The following is a 20,945-nucleotide window of genomic DNA, read 5'->3' on the forward strand; positions in this document are numbered from 1 at the left end:
TATAGTTTAAATAAACCTTTTGATTCTTTTTCTACTTCCGCCTCACGCCTCTGCATTTGAGTCATCCCCCTGGTGGCCTAGTGGGGGTTTGCTGGATTATCACACCAACGAACCAGGTTCGAATCCCAGCAAAACCCTAACAAAAATGGCGAGGAATTGACTGAGAAGAAGCGATTTTTGTTGAACTGCTCATTAAGGCTTAATTAATCCATAACTTCATTAATAATTGTAATTCAGAAAATCTGGATAGAAGTTATATGCACCATAGGTACCCCTACCTTCATGCCAGAAAGAATCAAAATCGGTGAAGAATTCAGGGAGAAGAAGTGATTTGTGTGGAAACTGCTCGTTAGTGATTGATTAATTACGCCATATCTTCATTATTAATTGCAATTATGCAAATTTGGGTAGAAGCTATTATATGCACCCCAGGCAGCCCGACCTTCCTGCCAAAAAGAATAAAAATCAGTGAAGAATTGAGACAGAAGAAGTGATTTTCATGAAATGTAGACGACGCCGGATGAACGGATGACAGACAACACACGATGGCCTAAGTTCATCACCTGTCAGCCGGATGAGCTAATAATCAACAACTGGGTGGTGTGATGTGCCATGAGTTACTGATAGGCCTGGAATTTCGTCATTTTAGGGGCAAGGCCACTTGGCCTTTTGTGCTGTCAATTTTTTGAGGGCACGAAGGCCAAAAACCAGGGCACCAAGGCCATAAAATAAAACAATGATTTTAAGTTCACGTCTATAATGAATTTAATTTAAGGACTAATGACTCTTCTGAGGAGGGCAGCACGGTGGTGTAGTGGTTTGCGCTGTCGCCTCACAGCAAGAAGGTCCAGGTTCGAGCCCCGTGGCCGGCGAGGGCCTTTCTGTGTGGAGTTTGCATGTTCTCCCCGTGTCTGCGTGGGTTTCCTCCGGGTGCTCCGGTTTCCCCCACAGTCCAAAGACATGCAGGTTAGGTTAACTGCTGACTCTAAATTGACCGTAGGTGTGAATGGTTGTCTGTGTCTATGTATCAGCCCTGTGATGACCTGGCGACTTGTCCAGGGTGTACCCCGCCTTTCGCCCATAGTCAGCTGGGATAGGCTCCAGCTTGCCTGCGACCCTGTAGAACAGGATAAAGCGGCTACAGATAATGAGATGAGATGAGACTCTTCTGAGGAAGACTGGAGTCTCAGTCGAAACTATCAAGCAGGTAAAGAAACATCTACACTATTATGTCTGAAGATAAGAAAATATTGAACACATCTAAACTTATCAATCCATCACTCACTTCAAAAATTGTAAAACTTCATCTCATCTCATTATCTCTAGCCGCTTTATCCTTCTACAGGGCCGCAGGCAAGCTGGAGCCTATCCCAGCTGACTACGGGCGAAAGGCGGGGTACACCCTGGACAAGTTGCCAGGTCATCACAGGGCTGACACATAGACACAGACAACCATTCACACTCACACCTACGGTCAATTTAGAGTCACCAGTTAACCTAACCTGCATGTCTTTGGACTGTGGGAGAAACCGGAGCACCCGGAGGAAACCCACGCGGACACGGGGAGAACATGCAAACTCCACACAGAAAGGCCCTCGCCGGCCCCGGGGCTCGAACCCAGGACCTTCTTGCTGTGAGGCGACAGCGCTAACCACTACACCACCGTGCCGCCCATATTGTAAAACTTATTAAACCTATATCCTCCCATAATTTTTGTTCAGTTGACACCGAATGTGCAAGAGCATCTTCAGACTGTACTACTACGCAGATTTTTGATTAATCAACACTGAGCCTGGAGTACATCAAAATGTTTGACTGTAAATGGAACATATACTAGCATGCAGGCTACTGATTAACCCATAAGAGCCCAGACCGATTTCTCAATCAAGGAAAATTATTGAGGAAATAAAATGAACGAAATAGCCGACAAAGAAAACATTTCTGACCTTTTATTTTTTAAAATAGCACTTTCATGTCTCAAGATCTGAAATATTAAATTGCAAATTTGCAGAACACTGCAACACTACGGTCAATTTAGAGCCACCAGTTAACCTAACCTGCATGTCTTTGGACTGTGGGGGAAACCGGAGCACCCGGAGGAAACCCACGCGGACACGGGGAGAACATGCAAACTCCACACAGAAAGGCCCTCGCCGTCCACGGGGCTCGAACCCAGACCTTCTTGCTGTGAGGCGACAGTGCTAACCACTACACCACTGTGGCGTCAAGTAAATTATTAATTAGAAAAAAAATTTTTTCAGTGAATTATCAGAATATCTATAAAGTCCTTTGTGTATTTCCTAATTCTATGCTTAAAATGTCCCAAACCCTCAACACTGTTACTCATTGAAGAGCAAAACGCAGCCAGTCAGCAAAGAAACCTTGGGGGAAAATCAAATTGTTCCCTGAGATGGGTTATGCATGTTTTTATGGATTTGGTGTTGAAAATGATTTAAATAAATTCATTTTTAAGAGTTAAAAGGGATAAACTGTAACTCATGCACAATTTGCAGCTGGAAATTACAGCTGGATAATGAGTATAAAATTGAAACATTGCACAAGTATTAGACATTATTTTGGCCCAGCATCCAAAGACTCTTAAAAACCATAAAACCACATATCAGGCCCATAACACACTTGTTCTTGCCACAACTGACCCACCCTGATGTGCCAAAACCATATTTGGCTTGGAATAGTCTGGTAGCTGTTATAATATAAGCTATATAATAAGCGACAAAGTTTGTTTGTTTGTCTTGAGCTAACGTCGCCATTTCTCAATGGATTTTCACCAAATTTGGCAAGTAGGTCTGGGGATTTTTGCAGATATAAACAAAATTCATGTATGGGCCCCAGGGGGTCCCTGGTGGGCCCCTGGGTGGTGGATGTTTGGATTTTTGTTTGTCTTGGGTTAACATCACCATTTCTCGAAGGATCTTCACCAAATTTAACATGGAAGTCTGGGGGCAACCCAGAATTTTGCAAAAACCAGGCAATGCCGGGTAACCTACTAGTATAATATACAGTGGTGCTTGAAAGTTTGTGAACCCTTTAGAATTTTCGATATTTCTGCATAAATATCACAGGCTCTGAGCGAGAGCGGGCTGAGAGGCTGCGCGGGAACAGGCTCTGAGCGAGAGCGGGCCCGGGCCGCGGCTGAAGCCTCAGATTTTCCTGCCGCGCTGCTGCCGCCCCGCTTGTTCTTTCTGCGCTTCCCATTGCTCAGAAGCTGAAAGGGGCTAAGAAGCTATCAGTGGGCATGTTGTTATGATAACGGGACGACATGCCACCAAAAAAGAATACGGCACAAGTTGAGGAGGTCGACGATATTAAAAGATCGCTCGACATGTTGACGGAGGAGGTTTCTGCTGTTAGACAACAGCAGAAAACCATCATGAGCCTGGTGGAGGAAGTTAAAGCCTTGAGGCTAAAAATCACCGAGAAGGACAAGCGGATTAACTTGCTGGAGAACCGGGTGGCTGATCTGGAGCAATATACCAGAATGAACGACATCATAATCACCGGCTTGGAAGTGAAACCTCGTTCATATGCACGGGCAGTGGCGATGCGGAACGGAGAGGAGCCGAGCGAGGAGGACGCGGCATCGGTGGAGCAACAGGTGGCGGCGTTTCTCCGCTCAAAGGGAGTTGAGTTAGACAGGGAGAACATCGAGGCCTGTCACCCGCTCCCAAGGAGAAACGAGAAGACAAAACCGGCAATAATAGTTCGGGTTACAAATAGAAAACACAAAAACGAACTGCTGAAACAGGGAAGACGGCTGAAGGGATCAGACGTTTACATCAATGAGCACCTGACAAAGAAAAATGCGGACATTGCCAGAATGGCCCGTTTACTCAGAAAACAGAAGAAAATACAATCAACATGGACTTCAAACTGCAAAATATACATCAAGTTAAATGGAACACCAGAACAAGCCAAAGTACTAGTCATCCGGGAGCTGGAGGAGCTGAGCAAATATTAATGAAACGTACAACAACAAGGTATCCTTAAACTACAGCCATGACAACTCCTGATAATAAACACACATTAGGACTAGAAAACTTTGTATATACAGAACATAAAATACAGGACATAGAACATGATATTGATCCGGATAACAATTTACTCAATGATATAGAAAACAGCTGCAGTTATTACACAGATGAGCACTACAACGCAACTTTCCAATCAAAGCATAACATATCAATCATCCACTTCAATAGCAGAAGCCTATATGCCAACTTCCACAGTATTAAAGAATATTTGAAAGAGTTTAAGAACCCATTCAACATCATAGCAATTTCAGAGACATGGATCAGCACTGACAGAGATGTGGACTTTGAGATGGAGGGTTATGATCTAAATCATATAAGCAGAGTGAAAAAGAGAGGAGGAGGTGTGGCAATATATGTGGACAAAGGACTGGAGTATAAGGTGGTGGAGAGTATGACAGCAGCTATTGATAATCTGGTGGAATGTATCACAGTGGAAATTTGTATGGAAAAAGTAAAAAATATAATAGTGAGCGGCAGCACGGTGGTGTAGTGGTTAGCGCTGTCGCCTCACAGCAAGAAGGTCCTGGGTTCGAGCCCCGGGGCCGGCGAGGGCCTTTCTGTGCGGCGTTTGCATGTTCTCCCCGTGTCCGCGTGGGTTTCCTCCGGGTGCTCCGGTTTCCCCCACAGTCCAAAGACATGCAGGTTAGGTTAACTGGTGACTCTAAATTGACCGTAGGTGTGAATGTGAGTGTGAATGGTTGTCTGTGTCTATGTGTCAGCCCTGTGATGACCTGGCGACTTGTCCAGGGTGTACCCCGCCTTTCGCCCGTAGTCAGCTGGGATAGGCTCCAGCTTGCCTGCGACCCTGTAGAAGGATAAAGCGGCTACAGATAATGAGATGAGATATAATTGTGAGCTGTTTGTACAGAACTCCAGCATCAAGTATTGATATATTTGAAAACTGGATGGAAAACATGTTTTCTAACTCAGTGCAGAAGACTGTGTTTATCTGTGGGGATTATAATATTGATCTGTTAAATCCAAAAAAGCATAAAATGACAGAAGATTTCATAAATACAATGTACAGTATGGGTTTATACCCCAAAATCACCAAACCTAGTAGAATTACTTCTCATTGTGTCACATTAATAGATAATATATTTACAAACAGTATGGAAAATAATACAGAAAGTGGGCTTTTATATAATGACATCAGTGACCATTTGCCTGTATTTATTGTCTATCACTGTAATTACTGGAAACCTAAGGATATGAATCAGCTGAAATACAAACGGATAAGAACCGAAGAAAATATAAGGACACTTAAGAGTGAATTACTTAAACAGAACTGGAAAGTAGTATATGAGGAAGAAGATATTGACAAAGCATACAGTGGATTCCTAAATATCTTTAAAACACTATATGATAAAACCTGTCCTGTAAGGAAATACAATGATGGACAAAAACAAGCAAATGGTCCATGGATCACCAAAGGATTAAAAAATGCCTGTAAAAAAAAGAACACGCTGTATAGACAATTCATAAAAAAAAGAACTTTGGAGGCAGAAATTAAATATAAAAAAATACAAGAATAAATTAACCATCATTATGAGGACATGTAAGAAGGAATATTATAATAAATTATTAGATAGTAATAAAAATAACATGAAGGGGCTATGGATCTATAAATAAAGGGGCTATAGATCAATAAATAATATGGAAGAAGTGGTAAATGGTTTTAATAGATTCTTTGTAAATGTGGGACCAGATTTTGGCAGAAAAGATTCAGGATAAAGACACACCTGGAGGGGCGGAGGCTGCTCGATGGGAGAGAAATCCTAAATCTATATTCATTGGTGCAGCTGGCATAAAAGAGGTCATAGATATTGTAAGGAGAAGTGAAAGTAAAACCTTCACTGACTGGAATGATATTGATATGAGTTTAATAAAAAAAGTTATTGAAGAAATTGCAGAACCATTTACTCACATATGTAATATGTCTTTTCAATCTGGTAAATTTCCAAACAACATGAAAATAGCTAAAGTTATACCTTTATATAAATGTGGAGATAGACATCATTACACAAATTACAGGCCAGTTTCTTTACTCTCTCAGTTCTCCAAGATCCTCGAAAAACTGTTCACAGCAAAACTAGACAACTTCATTGAAAAATATAAACTTTTAGCTGACAGTCAATACGGATTCCGGAAAGACAGATCAACAACCCTGGCATTAATGGAACTTATTGAAAAAATCACAAATGGTATAGACAATAAAAAACATGTTATGGGAATTTTCATAGATCTAAAGAAAGCATTTGACACAATAAATCACGACATTCTATTCAAAAAATTAGAGAGGTATGGTATCAGAGGGGTTGGTTTGGACTGGGTGAGGAGCTACTTAAGTAACAGGCAACAATTTGTAAAAATTGAAGATCACACATCTGATTATTTGCCCATAACATGTGGAGTACCGCAAGGGTCTGTCTTAGGTCCTAAGCTGTTTATATTGTACATTAATGATTTATGTAATGTATCATGTATAATGAAATGCATTTTATTTGCTGATGATACAAACATCTTTTGCGCCGGGGACAATGCACAGCAGCTTATGGAAACAATCACAACCGAAATGAATAAATTAAAAAGGTGGTTTAATGTAAACAAATTGTCATTGAATTTGAGTAAAACAAAGATTATGTTATTCGGAAAATATAAGTCGAACCCTCAAGTTGAATTGAAAATTGACAACATAACCATAGAAAGAGTTTATGAAATAAAATTTCTGGGTGTGATTGTTGATCATAAAGTCTGCTGGAAACCGCATATTAATCATGTTAAAGCAAAAATAGCAAAGATTACTGCAATTTTGGGGAAATCAAGACACATTCTGGACTATAAATCACTACATACTCTGTATAATGCACTTATACTTCCATATCTGAGTTACTGTGTGGAGATATGGGGTAATACCTACAAATCTAACCTGCAGCCGTTATGCACATTACAAAAAAGAGCAATAAGAATTGTCAATAATACGGGATATCTTGAGCATACAAACGCATTATTCGTAAAAGCACACACTCTGAAATTCACGGATCTGGTTAAACACAAGACTGCACAAATTATGTATAAAGCAAGACATAACCTTCTTCCGGGTGAGGTACAAAATACGTTTATGGAAAGGCAGGGTGGGTATAACCTGAGAGGGGAAATGAATTTTAAGAGAGTAAATGTTAGAACAACTCTGAAAAGTATGTGCATAACAGTCTGTGGGGTGAAATTGTGGAATGGTCTGGAAAATGAACTCAAAAATAGCACCAACATAAAACTGTTTAAAAAATTATATAAAAACATGTTAATAAAAATATAGGAGAATGAGGACAGGCAGACTATATAGGTGATGATGAAATTATGCATAAGTATCTCATCTCATCTCATTATCTGTAGCCGCTTTATCCTTCTACAGGGTCGCAGGCAAGCTGGAGCCTATCCCAGCTGACTACGGGCGAAAGGTGGGGTACACCCTGGACAAGTCGCCAGGTCATCACAGGGCCGACACATAGACACAGACAACCATTCACACTCACATTCACACCTACGGTCAATTTAGAGTCACCAGTTAACCTAACCTGCATGTCTTTGGACTGTGGGGGAAACCGGAGCACCCGGAGGAAACCCACGCGGACAACATGCAAACTCCACACAGAAAGGCTCTCGCCGGCCCCGGGGCTCGAACCCAGGACCTTCTTGCTGTGAGGCGACAGCGCTAACCACTACACCACCGTGCCGCCCGCATAAGTATCTGTATATATGATTTGATTTGGTCGATATTATACCATGTTGGTATGTTTTAGTATGTTTTCTTTTTTGTTTATTGCTTTTGTTTTCTTTTGTATATATCAGGGGTGCCCAAATTGATCCATAAAGGGCCGTGTGGCTGCAGGTTTTCATTCCAGCCATGCAGCAGCACACCTGATTTGGCTCATTCAATCAACTGAACTGTCTTCACACAGTCAAATACTTGCAGCCACACCCACCCTTGATTAAAGGGTGGGTGTGTCAGTTGATTGAATAAGCCAAATGAGGTGTGCTGCTGCATGGCTGGAATGAAAACCTGCAGCCACACGGCCCTTTATGGATCAATTTGTGCACCCCTGGTATATATAGTTTATTATGGTGGAAAGTGACATTTGATTAGCGGTGGTATAGAGGGTTAGGATTGGATAAGTTATTACTTCTTCCTAATCCTTTCTGAACATTATGTTATTGCCTTGTGGCTACGCTATTCTGTTTGTTTATGATGATGTTTTGATTATTATATTTTTTATTTAAATTTTTATTTTTATATCTTTCTTCTTTATTGTTCAGAATCAATCAATCAATCAATCAATCAATCAATCAATCAATCAATCAATCAATCAAAAAATATGACCTAAAACATCATCAGATTTTCACACAAGTCCTAAAAGTAGATAAAGAGAACCCAGTTAAACAAATGAGACAAAAATATTATACTTGGTCATTTATTTATTGAGGAAAATGACCCAATATTACATATTTGTGAGTGGCAAAAGTATGTGAACCTTTGCTTTCAGTATCTGGTGTGACCCCCTTGTGCAGCAATAACTGCAACTAAACGTTTGCGGTAACTGTTGATCAGTCCTGCACACTGGCTTGGAGGAATTTTAGCCCATTCCTCCGTACAGAACAGCTTCAACTCTGGGATGTTGGTGGGTTTCCTCACATGAACTGCTCGCTTCAGGTCCTTCCACAACATTTTGATTGGATTAAGATCAGGACTTTGACTTGGCCATTCCAAAACATTAACTTTATTCTTCTTTAACCATTCTTTGGTAGAACGACTTGTGTGCTTACACTGTAAAAAATAGAATTACGCTTTGTTCAAGGCAGATTCTACCATAACAGAGGCCAGTTAAGTCCATCTCCTTAAATTGCTGAATTGATTATTTTGATCATTCTATTAAGTTTTTCTAGTAGCATTTGGGGTCTTGGACATTCACAGTAAATTTTAGGACAGTAGTCCTGGTAACTAATTAATAAAAGCCTGACATGACAGACATGCTAAATGACAATAGAAACACATCGGTTTCTATCATCAAAATCTGACAGACAAACTAACGTCTACCATCATATTCTGACAGACACTCTAGATGACAGTAGCAGCAAAACTGTTTCTTACATTATTAATCTGACAAATTTAGTAATAATATTAAATACCTCATCACTAGAACCAAATAATAAAATAAAATATTGAAATAAAAAAGATAAAATTTATTTTCAAAATTGAAATATCAACAATAATTGTCAGAACAGTGACGATAGACACGACTGTGTCACTTTCGCGGGGAAATAACACATTGAAATGGCCTGTCGGCTGAAAGGGTCGCAAGTGGCTCTGATTTATCTCAACTTACGATAGTTTTCCTCCAGAAAAATTTAAATATGAATGCACAAATATATTCTCAATGTTTCTATCGTCAAAAATTTCTATCGTCAGGATAGCTGACAGAAAATCTTACCTTGATTTATTTGATGAAATCTAGCTGTCAGAACTCCAAGTCTTGCCTGGAAGTAAATGTCTGCTGTCACAAAAATCATGCGCAGTAGAATTTCCTCTTTGCGTCAGTCAACATGTGCGTGGTGAGGGCTTGAATTTTGCTATCGTCAGGTGCATTAGACTGACAGACTGACGATAGCATTTTTAAAAAATAACTGTGGGCTTCTCTCGTGAACGAAATAGTTTTTTCGCTGTTAATCTATTTCAACTCTATCTGTTGACACCCAAAAATGATAAAGCCTGCTTCCACACGATAACTACCAAAGATCCATAATGGCCGAGTCTATCGTCAGGTCATCTGACAGAAATTCACTGACGATAGCAACAGGGATAATGAAAGTGATTTTTAAAATGGGAGTTATGTCTGTCAGATGTGTCAAAGAAATAGAACTTTATTCTTTAAAAATCCTTTATTGATATACTCAGTGTATTTTTAAATGACGTGCTGTTTTAGAAGACCAAATACCATATTTTCAATCTTGAAAATATTACCTCACTGAAAAAAGGGCAAGAAAAATTTCTTATTTTGTGGGCAAGTGGTTAATGGATCCAGTTACGGTAGAATCTGCCTCAAGTAATTCCATATTCACAACTGAATGGACAAGAAAATATGAATAATTATTAACGAGCAGAAAAATCCACATCAAACTGATAGGGTGCACCTCAATGATGTGTAAATATACAATAGTGAATAATCTGAATTGAAAATACATAATTGCCACAGGTGTTTATTCAGCGCATGCTCTTAATGACCAAGACACGGGGTTTCCTCTCCCAAATGCAAGGGCTGGGCAATGTGGTTCTCTCTCCGGTTGAAGTTCATGTTGACATGTTGAACCTTATGGCATTTAGGTTGTGCAGGCCCATGTTCTGAACCAGCCAGTGTGTATTTAGGCTGTGCAGGGTCATGTTCTAAGTCAATCTGCATCTTAACAGTTAGAAGGGCCATGTCCCCCCCTTAAACATGAATGTTTTGACATGGATGTAGCTTGTGCTTCAGAGCAGCTAGATTAGCATGACAAGACGCCCCAATTACAAGTGCACTTATTATTGCACTGTATCTTGGCCTGTGAAACCAAGTTCAAGTACTGAAGGGCCATGTTTTGATTAAAGAAATGAAACCCCATGTAGCCTATTCACGCTTAAAAAGACGGAAAATAGATTGAACTCAGGGGGCATGCGCTGTAATTATACAAATACTTGATTTTGTTCAAAAGTGCTTATTGAAATAAAGTTTTTTAAAAAAGTGTGAAGTTTACTGTACATTATTGAAGTTTTGTAATTGTGTAGAACAATGAAAAAAGGCATGTATAGTTTAATGATAAATTGTGATAACCTCAATTGCCTTTTTGTACTACTGTGAATGCCACTGTTCAGCAAAAAGAGAAATCTATGTTGGCAGAATCTCATCTCATCTCATTATCTCTAGCCACTTTATCCTGTTCTACAGGGTCGCAGGCAAACTGGAGCCTATCCCAGCTGACTACGGGCGAAAGGCGGGGTACACCCTGGACAAGTCACCAGGTCATCACAGGGCTGACACATAGACACAGACAACCATTCACACTCACATTCACACCTACGGTCAATTTAGAGTCACCAGTTAACCTAACCTGCATGTCTTTGGACTGTGGGGGAAACCGGAGCACCCGGAGGAAACCCACGCGGACATGGGGAGAACATGCAAACTCCGCACAGAAAGGCCCTCGCCAGCCACGGGGCTCAAACCCGGACCTTCTTGCTGTGAGGCGACAGCGCTAACCACTACACCACCGTGCCACCCCCGTTGGCAGAATGAGGAATTGAAAATTTAATTAATTAAGAATTCTTAATAAAGATAACAGTGTTATCATAGTTTGGATTATCATGGGCACATCGTTGGCAAAACATAAAATTCTTAATGCAGACGGTTGCCTTGAAATTTCAAGTATTCTCAACTATTCTTTTTTTACAGTGTAGGGTCATTGTCTTGCTGCATGACCCACTTTCTCTTGAGATTCAGTTCATGGACAGATATCCTGACATTTTCCTTTAGAATTTGCTGGTATAATTCAGAATTCATTGTTTCATCAATGATGGCAAGCTGTCCTGGCCCAGATGCAGCAAAACAGGCCCAAACCATGATACTACCACCACCATGTTTCACAGATGGGATAAGGTTCTTATGTTGAGATGCAGTGTTTTCCTTTCTCCAAACAGAATGCTTCTCATTTAAACCAAAAAGTTCTATTTTGGTCTCATCTTTCCACAAAACATTTTTCCAACAGCCTTCTGGCTTGTCCACATGATCTTTAGCAAAGTGCAGACAAGCAGCAATGTTCTTTTTGGAGAGCAGTGGCTTTCTCCTTGCAACCCTGCCATGCACACCATTGTTGTTCAGTGTTCTCCTGATGGTGGACTCATGAACATTAACATTAGCCAATGTGAGAGAGGCCTTCAGTTGCTTAGAAGTTACCCTGGGGTCCTTTGTGACCTTGCCAACTATTACACGCCTTGCTCTTGGAGTGATCTTTGTTGGTTGACCACTCCTGGGGAGGGTAACAATGGTCTTGAATTTCCTCCATTTGTACAAAATCTGTCTGACTGTGGATTGGTGGAGTCCAAATTCTTTAGTGATGGTTTTGTAACCTTTTCCAGCCTGATGAGCATCAACAACGCTTTTTCTGAGGTCCTCAGAAATCTCCTTTGTTCGTGCCATGATACACTTCCACAAATGTGTTGTGAAGATCAGACTTTGATAGATCCCTGTTCTTTAAATAAAACAGGATGCCCACTCACACCTGATTGTCATCCCACTGATTGAAAACACCTGACTCTAATTTCACTTTCAAATTAACTGCTAATCCTAGAGGTTCACATACTTTTGCCATTCACAGATATGTAATATTGGATCATTTTCCTTGATAAATAAATGACCAAATATGATATATGTGTCTCATTTGTTTAACTGGGTTCTCTTTATCTACTTTTAGGACTTGTGTGAAAATCTGATGATGTTTTAGGTCATATTTATGCAGAAATATAGAAAATTCTAAAGGGTTCACAAACTTTCAAGCACCACTGTAATATATCCATCCATTATCTGTAGCCGCTTATCCTGTCCTACAGGGTCACAGGCAAGCTGGAGCCTATCCCAGCTGACTATGGGTGAGAGGCGGGGTACACCCTGGACAAGTCTCCAGGTTATCGCAGGGCTGATACAGACAACCAACCATTCACATTCACACCTACGGTCAATTTTGAGCCACCAATTAGCCTAACCTGCATGTCTTTGGACTGTGGGGGAAACCGGAGCAAACCCATGCAGACGCAAGGAGAACATGCAAACTCCACACAGAAAGGCCCTCACCGGCCTCTGGGCTCAAACCCAGGACCTTCTTGCTGTGAGGCGACAGCACTAACCACTACACCACCGTGCTGCCCATAATATAATATCTCATCTCATTACCTCTAGCTGCTTTATCCTGTTCTACAGGGTCGCAGGCAAGCTGAAGCCTATCCCAGCTGACTCTGGGCAAAAGGCAGGGTACACCCTGGACAAGTCACCAGGTCATCACAGGGCTGACACATAGACACAGACAACCATTCACACTCACACCTACGGTCAATTTAGAGTCACCAGTTAACCTAACCTGCATGTCTTTGGACTGTGGGGGAAACCAGAGCACTTGGAGGAAACCCATGCAGACACGGGGAGAACATGCAAACTCCGCACAGAAAGGCCCTTGTCAGCCACAGGGTTTGAACCCAGACCTTCTTGCTGTGAGGCGACAGCACTAACCACTACACCACCGTGCCGCCTCCTAATATAATATAATATAATATCTCATTATCTGTAGCCGCTTTATCCTTCTACAGGGTCGCAGGCAAGCTGGAGCCTATCCCAGCTGACTACGGGCAAAAGGCGGGGTACACCCTGGACAAGTCGCCAGGTCATCACAGGGCTGACACATAGACACAGACAACCATTCACACTCACATTCACACCTACGGTCAATTTAGAGTCACCAGTTAACCTAACCTGCATGTCTTTGGACTGTGGGGGAAACCGGAGCACCCGGAGGAAACCCACACGGACACGGGGAGAACATGCAAACTCCGCACAGAAAGGCCCTCGCCGGCCACGGGGCTCGAACCCGGACCTTCTTGCTGTGAGGCGACAGCACTAACCACTACACCACCGTGCCGCCTTCTAATATAATATAATATAATATAATATAATATAATATAATATAATTATTATTTATCAGACAGGCCAAACAACATGTAATTTGAATTGTTCATTATGTAGGAACTGAGTTAAACCAAAAATGTAATTTAATTACATGATCCCCTGCTGAATAAAACTTTTGACCAATATACCATTTTTAGACAACACCACCACAACCACCACCACCAACAACAACATTTGGGCTGGTTTTGCTGGTGAAACTAAAAAACACACAAAAAAAAAACAAAAAAAAAAAAAACAAAAACCCAAATTTGAGTAGGAAAATTTTCTACATTCTGGATGAAAAGGAAAACCCATGAAGTCTGATATGCTCCAACTGAATTCAAACCACAATTATATATGGTTTCAAATCCTATTAAAATCAAACATCTGGATATACAACTCAGTTGAACCAATCTGTTAGGTTTTTTCCCTCTACATAATTTGCTATCCAGTGATTTTTGAAACCAGAATTCTCAACAACAGAAATAGAGCAGTAAGGCAACATAAAGAATCAAAAGAAACTAGAGTTGCACAACCAACCTGGATTTCAGAAACAATGTCAAAGAGACCTGCTGCGCATGCAGATTGGAAGAGAGTATCGTAACACTGGTTTAAACTGATTTTCTTTCTCTGATGACTCAGAAGTGCATACAGCCATCGTGTCAGGAGTGACCACTTGCAGATATAATGAATGGAGTGTATTAGACACTTCCTTTACCAGTTTTGCTTTGAACTATCTACAGTCTCATATTGGCCTGTCAACTAGCCAGCATGCTAATAAGCTTATCTGGCTTGCTAAGTATTCTACGTATATGACATAAGGGAATAATGTATTTTCCTTGTTTCCGTAAAGCCTGTATTTTAACATATTGTGCACTTTATACCTCATGTTTACATTTACGCTTAGTCAGTCAGTCAGTCAGTCAGTCAGTCAGTCACACAGTCAGTTATTTAGTCACACAGTCAGTTGGTCAGTCAGACAATCAGTTGGTCAATCAGACAGTCAACTAGTCAGACAATCAGACACACAGTTAGCCAGTTATTCAGTCAGATGGTCAGTTGGTCAGTCAGACAGTCAGTTATTCAGTCAGACAGTCAGTTGGTCAGTCAGTCAATTGGTCAATCAGACAGTCAGTCAGTTAGACAGTCAGTCAGACAGACGGGCAATCAGACAGTCAGTCAGATAGTCAGACAGTTGCTCAATCAAACTGTCAGTCGGTCAATCAGACAGTCAGTTGGTCGGTCAGACACTCAGTCAGTCAGTCAGTCAGTCAGTCAGTCAGTCAGTCAGTCAGTCAGTCAGTCAGCCAGACAGTCCTTCAGACAATCATTTGGTCAGTCAGACAGTCAGACACTCAGTCAGTCAGACAGTCCTTCAGACAGTAAGTTGGTCAGTCACACAATCAGTCAGTCAGTTTGTCAGTCAGACACTCAGTCACAGTCAGTCAGTTAGCCAGACAGTCCTTCAGACAGTCAGTTGGTCAGTCAGACAGTCAGAGTCAGTCAGTCAAACACACAGTCAGTTGGTCAGTCAGACAGTCAGTTGGTCAATTAGAGAGTCAGTCAGTCAGTCAACCAGAGCCAGTGAAGTCAGTGTCACAGTCAGTTGTACACTTCCCTGTTGTCACCATTTAATTCCTGTCCGTGTCACACAGAAGGCTTTTCTGTTTCCAGTAAACCACAGCAGAAAAAGGCATTGAGTGCTTTACTGAAAGATCCAGATGCCAAGCTGAGAATTCCACTTGGCCTTTGGCTCAGAATAGCCATGCACACGGAGACGGCTGCATGTGCAAACATTAGCTCAGTTACTTTTCCTTCATCAAGATGGGGTCGGGGACATGGCTGTGTGTGTGTGTGTGTGTGTGTGTGAGAGAGATTTTGACTGGAGCAAAGCCCTATGAATCCCCTCTCTCCCTTCTCTTGTCCCCCCATGCTGAGCAGGGAAGCTATGTGATCTTTCTTCAAAGTCAACAAAAGCATGGGGACACAGCTGGGCAGCTGAGGGAACAGAGAGTCCGAGCGAAGCGGTGGTGTCCCACTGGGGACGCCGAGACGCAACGATACAACAGCTTCACACCAGTCAGCCGTCTGTTCTTCTCTGTATAAGATTCAGATACCGGAGAAAACCACACGATTCAGTTCAAACAGTATATTAGATACAAAAATCACGTAATTGATTTATGGTTCAAAGGCTGTTTTTTTACGCATTTACCCCAAATTTAGTTGCTCAGCCAAAACATGTTTAGTGTCTGATGTTTGCTCCTGGATTTATTCTTCGGCAGCTACAAGACGAATTTACCAAACAACGAATAGAAGTCGATTCAGACTAGCTGATGTGGTTTAAGTTGGATGTTACACTAAAAATGAAATGATGAAATCTAAGAATGTCATTTAAAGGCACGTAAGGTGTGTACAGTGGTGCTTGAAAGTTTGTGAACCCTTTAGAATTTTCTATATTTCTGCATAAATATGACCTAAATCATCATCAGATTTTCACACAAGTCCTAAAAGTAGATAAAGTTAAACAAATGAGACAAAAATATTATACTTGGTCATTTATTTATTGAGGAAAATGATCCAAAATTACATATCTGTGAGTGGCACAAGTATGTGAACCTCTAGGATTAGCAGTTAATTTGAAGGTGAAATTACAGCCAGGTGTTTTCAATCAATGGGATGACAAGAGGAAACAGGGGAAAATCCAAAACACTTGGACACAAAACTGCAAAATATTCATAAAGCTGGCGGGATCTCCAGAAGAGGCCAAGATCCTGGTCATCCGAGATATTGGGGAACTGGACAAATTCTGAGGGAGCCAATCAAAGCAACTTACAATCATGACACAAGGACGGGACACTGGACACAAGAACTGGACACTTTCCTTTATACTGAGCATAAAACACAAGATATGGAAAATAATATTGATCCGGAAAATAATCTTTTCAGCAACATCAATATCAGCTGCCGGTATTACACTGAAAATCAATACAATGCAACAATCAGAGAAGGAAATAAGATATCAATTATTCATTTCAATACCAGAAGTCTGTATGCCAATTTCCATAAAATGAAGGAATATCTTAGTCAGTTCAATACTCCATTCAATATCATAGCCATATAAGAAACTTGGATCAGTGATGAGCTGGGAGTAGATTTTGAGCTAAACGGGTATGAACTTAATTATATCAACAGAAAGAACAAAAGAGGAGGGGGAGTGGCAATATATGTTGATAATAGTTTGGAATATAAAATTAATAATAAAATGACGGTAGCTATTGATTGGATGGAGTGTATTACAGTAGAAATATGTTGTGAAAAAATGAAAAATATAACGGTGAGCTGTATATACAGATGTCCTGGATCAAGCATAGAAGTTTTTATAGATTGGATGGAAAGTATGTTTATAAAATCAACACAGAAGGTCATGTACATCTGTGGTGATTTTAACATTGACCTCTTAAATCATAAGAAACATAAAATGACAGAAGAGTTCATTAACTCAATGTTCAGTATGGGACTGTATCCAACTATTACCAGACCAAGCAGGATCACTTCTCACAGCGCCACTTTAATAGATAACAGTGGCAGCTGGTAGTCTTTCAAACAGGGGAGGCTGGCCGGTTATGATATTTCCAGATTTTAAAAGAAAAAACACATCAATTTTGCCCATACTCTTGCCTCTGATCTGGCTGATTGTTGGCAGGGTCACAAACTGTGAAATAACAGGTTCTTTTGGCCCATTAGCCTACTGTCCAATATACATGATGGTGGTGTTGGGGGGATATATTTTAACATTTTATATTTTAAAATTGTGGCATGTTGTTTAAAAATTGATCATTATTGAAAGCAGCTCTTTGTCAGGAACCTCAGCAGTAACAGCAGAGTGTTCTGGAATAGGCACAAGCACTGACCTTGGGGAGCCAAACATAGAGCTGGGTGCCACACATTTCATTCAATGACACTTTCCCTATATTTTACTTATTTTGACTGAGAAATGTTTTATTGACAATTTTGATAACCCTTCACTTTTAATCCAGGTCTGTAGTGTGAAATGTTCTCGGCTGTGTTTTTGTTTAGAAATGTTTTCCAAATTGTAGCTGTGTTTAATTCATATCCAGAAAAATATATATTCCAATATAATATACTCAGCATAAACATTTAAAATAGATTCTATATTTTTGGTCCATCCATGACGTATTACTAAAGTAGCCTATTTACTGTTGTTGATGTGGGTCACTTGCTGTTAGCCAATTCACTTTCTCGTACCAGGAGAGCTGAAAGGAATGAGTATTATTCCCTACCTTTTTCACCAAGTCAATTTGAGGCGTTGGTCTACCCTGCTCTTTAATTTTAATTTTTTTCCTCGAAAGGAAGACTGGCAAATGGCTTCGCCAAAATTAAATCAGCAATGCTTGGCATCCGTGCGCAGCTTTCTTGCTAGCTGACTAGCCCCCTCAAGTTCAAGTTCAGTCACTCAAATAAACGAAATTTCTGGAACTAAGATAGCAAACTTGACAACACCTATATTTACACTTTATTTACAATGAAAATATATACAAACTAAAAAAGCTGGTAGAAACCGTATGTAATGAATGAAATCGAAATGTAAGCTGATCTCTTACAATACACCACAGCACTTGGGAATCCGCATGAGACTGAACTGAGATTCACCGCTGCCTGTCTATATTTGAAACGAGCTGTCAATCAAAGAAAATATCCGGCCGCTTTCACCAATCACCAGTCTCCTCGCGGAAACTGCCATGTCCCTCCCACTGTGAGGCTCGGAGTCCGTGGGTGGGCATTTTCGCAGTATTTGTCCAATAATCGTCTTGCATTTTGAGATTGAAAAGCACATAGCTCCCAAATGCCATTGAAGTCCACTGAGGCTGGGCTGCATCGCGTTGTCACGAGGGGGAAAAACTCACGCACACATTAGGCGAACTGGGGAAAGTTATAACGGAATGATTTCGCACTGTAGTTGGGTTGAGCACATATATTTCTATGATTCTGGATCTGAAATAGCAATGTTATAAGGTCGGCTATAACATAAGCCTAGCGCAATTCATCCTACACGATGTTCGTCATTTTTAGAGGAGGCTGAGCCTCCCTCGTTGTCTTAGAGCAATCGCCCGTGATAGATAATATATTTACTAATATCCTGGAAAATAATATAGAGAGTGGACTACTATTAACAGACATCAGTGACCACCTACCTATTTTTAATGTATATTACTGTAATTATAGCAAGAAAAAGGATACTAAAAATTATAAATATATAAGAGTGAAAACTGAAGAAACCATGATTGCACTAAAAATGACTTAATGATACAGGACTGGAATGTAGTTTATAAAGAAAAAGATGTTGATAAAGCGTATGAGGAATTTTTAATAATATTCAATGAACTATATAATAAAAATTGTCCTATAAAGAAATACAGTAATATACATAAATATACAAATAGTCCGTGGGTCACCAAGGGGCTACAAAATGCCTGCAAAAAGAAAAATATATTATACGGACAATTCTTAAAGCATCGAACTATAGAGGCAGAGGAAAAATATAAAAAATATAAAAATAAATTAACTAATAGTATGAGGATATGTAAGAAAGACTATTATAATAAATTAGTGGAGAAAAATAAAAACAATGTCAAAGGTATATGGACTGTACTAAATGGTATTGTGAGAAATGGATCCAAAACTACAAATTACCCGGAGTACTACACTGAAAATGACAAGACCATAAATAATATGGAGGATGTGGTGAATGGTTTTAACCAATTCTTTGTAAATGTGGGACCAGATTTAGCGGCAAAAATAAAGGAACCCGAGACAACACAATGTGGGGACATAGAAGATATGGGGGACAGAAATCCAAGTACAATTTTTCTAACTGCAACTGATGATGAAGAAATTATGCAAATTGTAAGAAAATGTAAAAACAAAACCTCTGCAGACTGGAATGATATAGACATGTTAACAGTAAAGACAGTTATTGAGGGAATTGTGAAACCACTCACCCACATCTGCAATTTATCTTTTCAGTCAGGTACATTTCCAGACAAAATGAAAATTGCAAAAGTGATACCATTGTTTAAAACCAGAGATAGACACCATTTCACAAACTACAGGCCTGTTTCTTTACTCCCCCAATTCTCCAAAATACTCGAAAAACTTTTTTCAGATAGACTGGACAAATTCATTGAAAAACACAACCTCCTTACAGACAGTCAATATGGATTCAGAATGGACAGATCAACATCGATGGCACTAATGGAACTAATAGAGGAAATCACAAACTGTATAGACAATAAAAAAATAGCAATTGGAATATTTGTGGACCTAAAAAAAGCATTCGATACCATTGATCATAGTATATTATTAAGTAAACTAGAAAAGTGTGGTGTTAGGGGAGTTGGGTGGAGCTGGCTGTCGAGCTATCTAAGAAACAGGCAACAGTTTGTGCAGATAGGTGACCATAAATCTGATTTCATGAACATTACATGCGGGGTACCACAGGGGTCAATATTAGGTCCGAAATTATTCATATTATATATCAATGACATATGTAGAGTTTCGTAAGTACTGAAATTTGTTTTGTTTGCAGACGACACCAATATTTTTTGTTCCGGTGAGAATTTGCAGCAGACTTTGGAGACAATCACAACTGAAATAAATAAACTAAAACTATGGTTTGACAAAAATAAATTATCATTAAATCTAAGCAAAACAAAGATCATGTTGTTTGGGAGACACAAAATAGATTGTAATGTAGAATTGATAATAGACAATACTAAGATAGAAATGGTACAGGAAATTAAATTTCTTGGTGTGATTTTGGATCATAAAGTCTGCTGGAAACCTCATGTAGGATACGTACGAGCAAAACTGGCAAAGTGCTCGGCAATTCTGTGGAAAACAAAACATATTCTTGATTGCAAATCTTTGCATACTCTATATTACTCGTTATTTTTGCCATATCTGACTTACTGTGTCGAAGTCTGGGGAAACACCTACAAAACCACTCTGCAGCCGATATGTACAATACAGAAAAGAGCAATAAGGACAATAAACAAAACAGGATACAGAAATCACACAAACTCACTATTCATAAAATCACACATGTTGAAATTTATGGATCTGGTCAAATTCAGAA

Source organism: Neoarius graeffei, chromosome 10, assembly GCF_027579695.1.
Source record: "Neoarius graeffei isolate fNeoGra1 chromosome 10, fNeoGra1.pri, whole genome shotgun sequence".
Classification (NCBI taxonomy): Eukaryota; Metazoa; Chordata; class Actinopteri; order Siluriformes; family Ariidae; genus Neoarius; species Neoarius graeffei.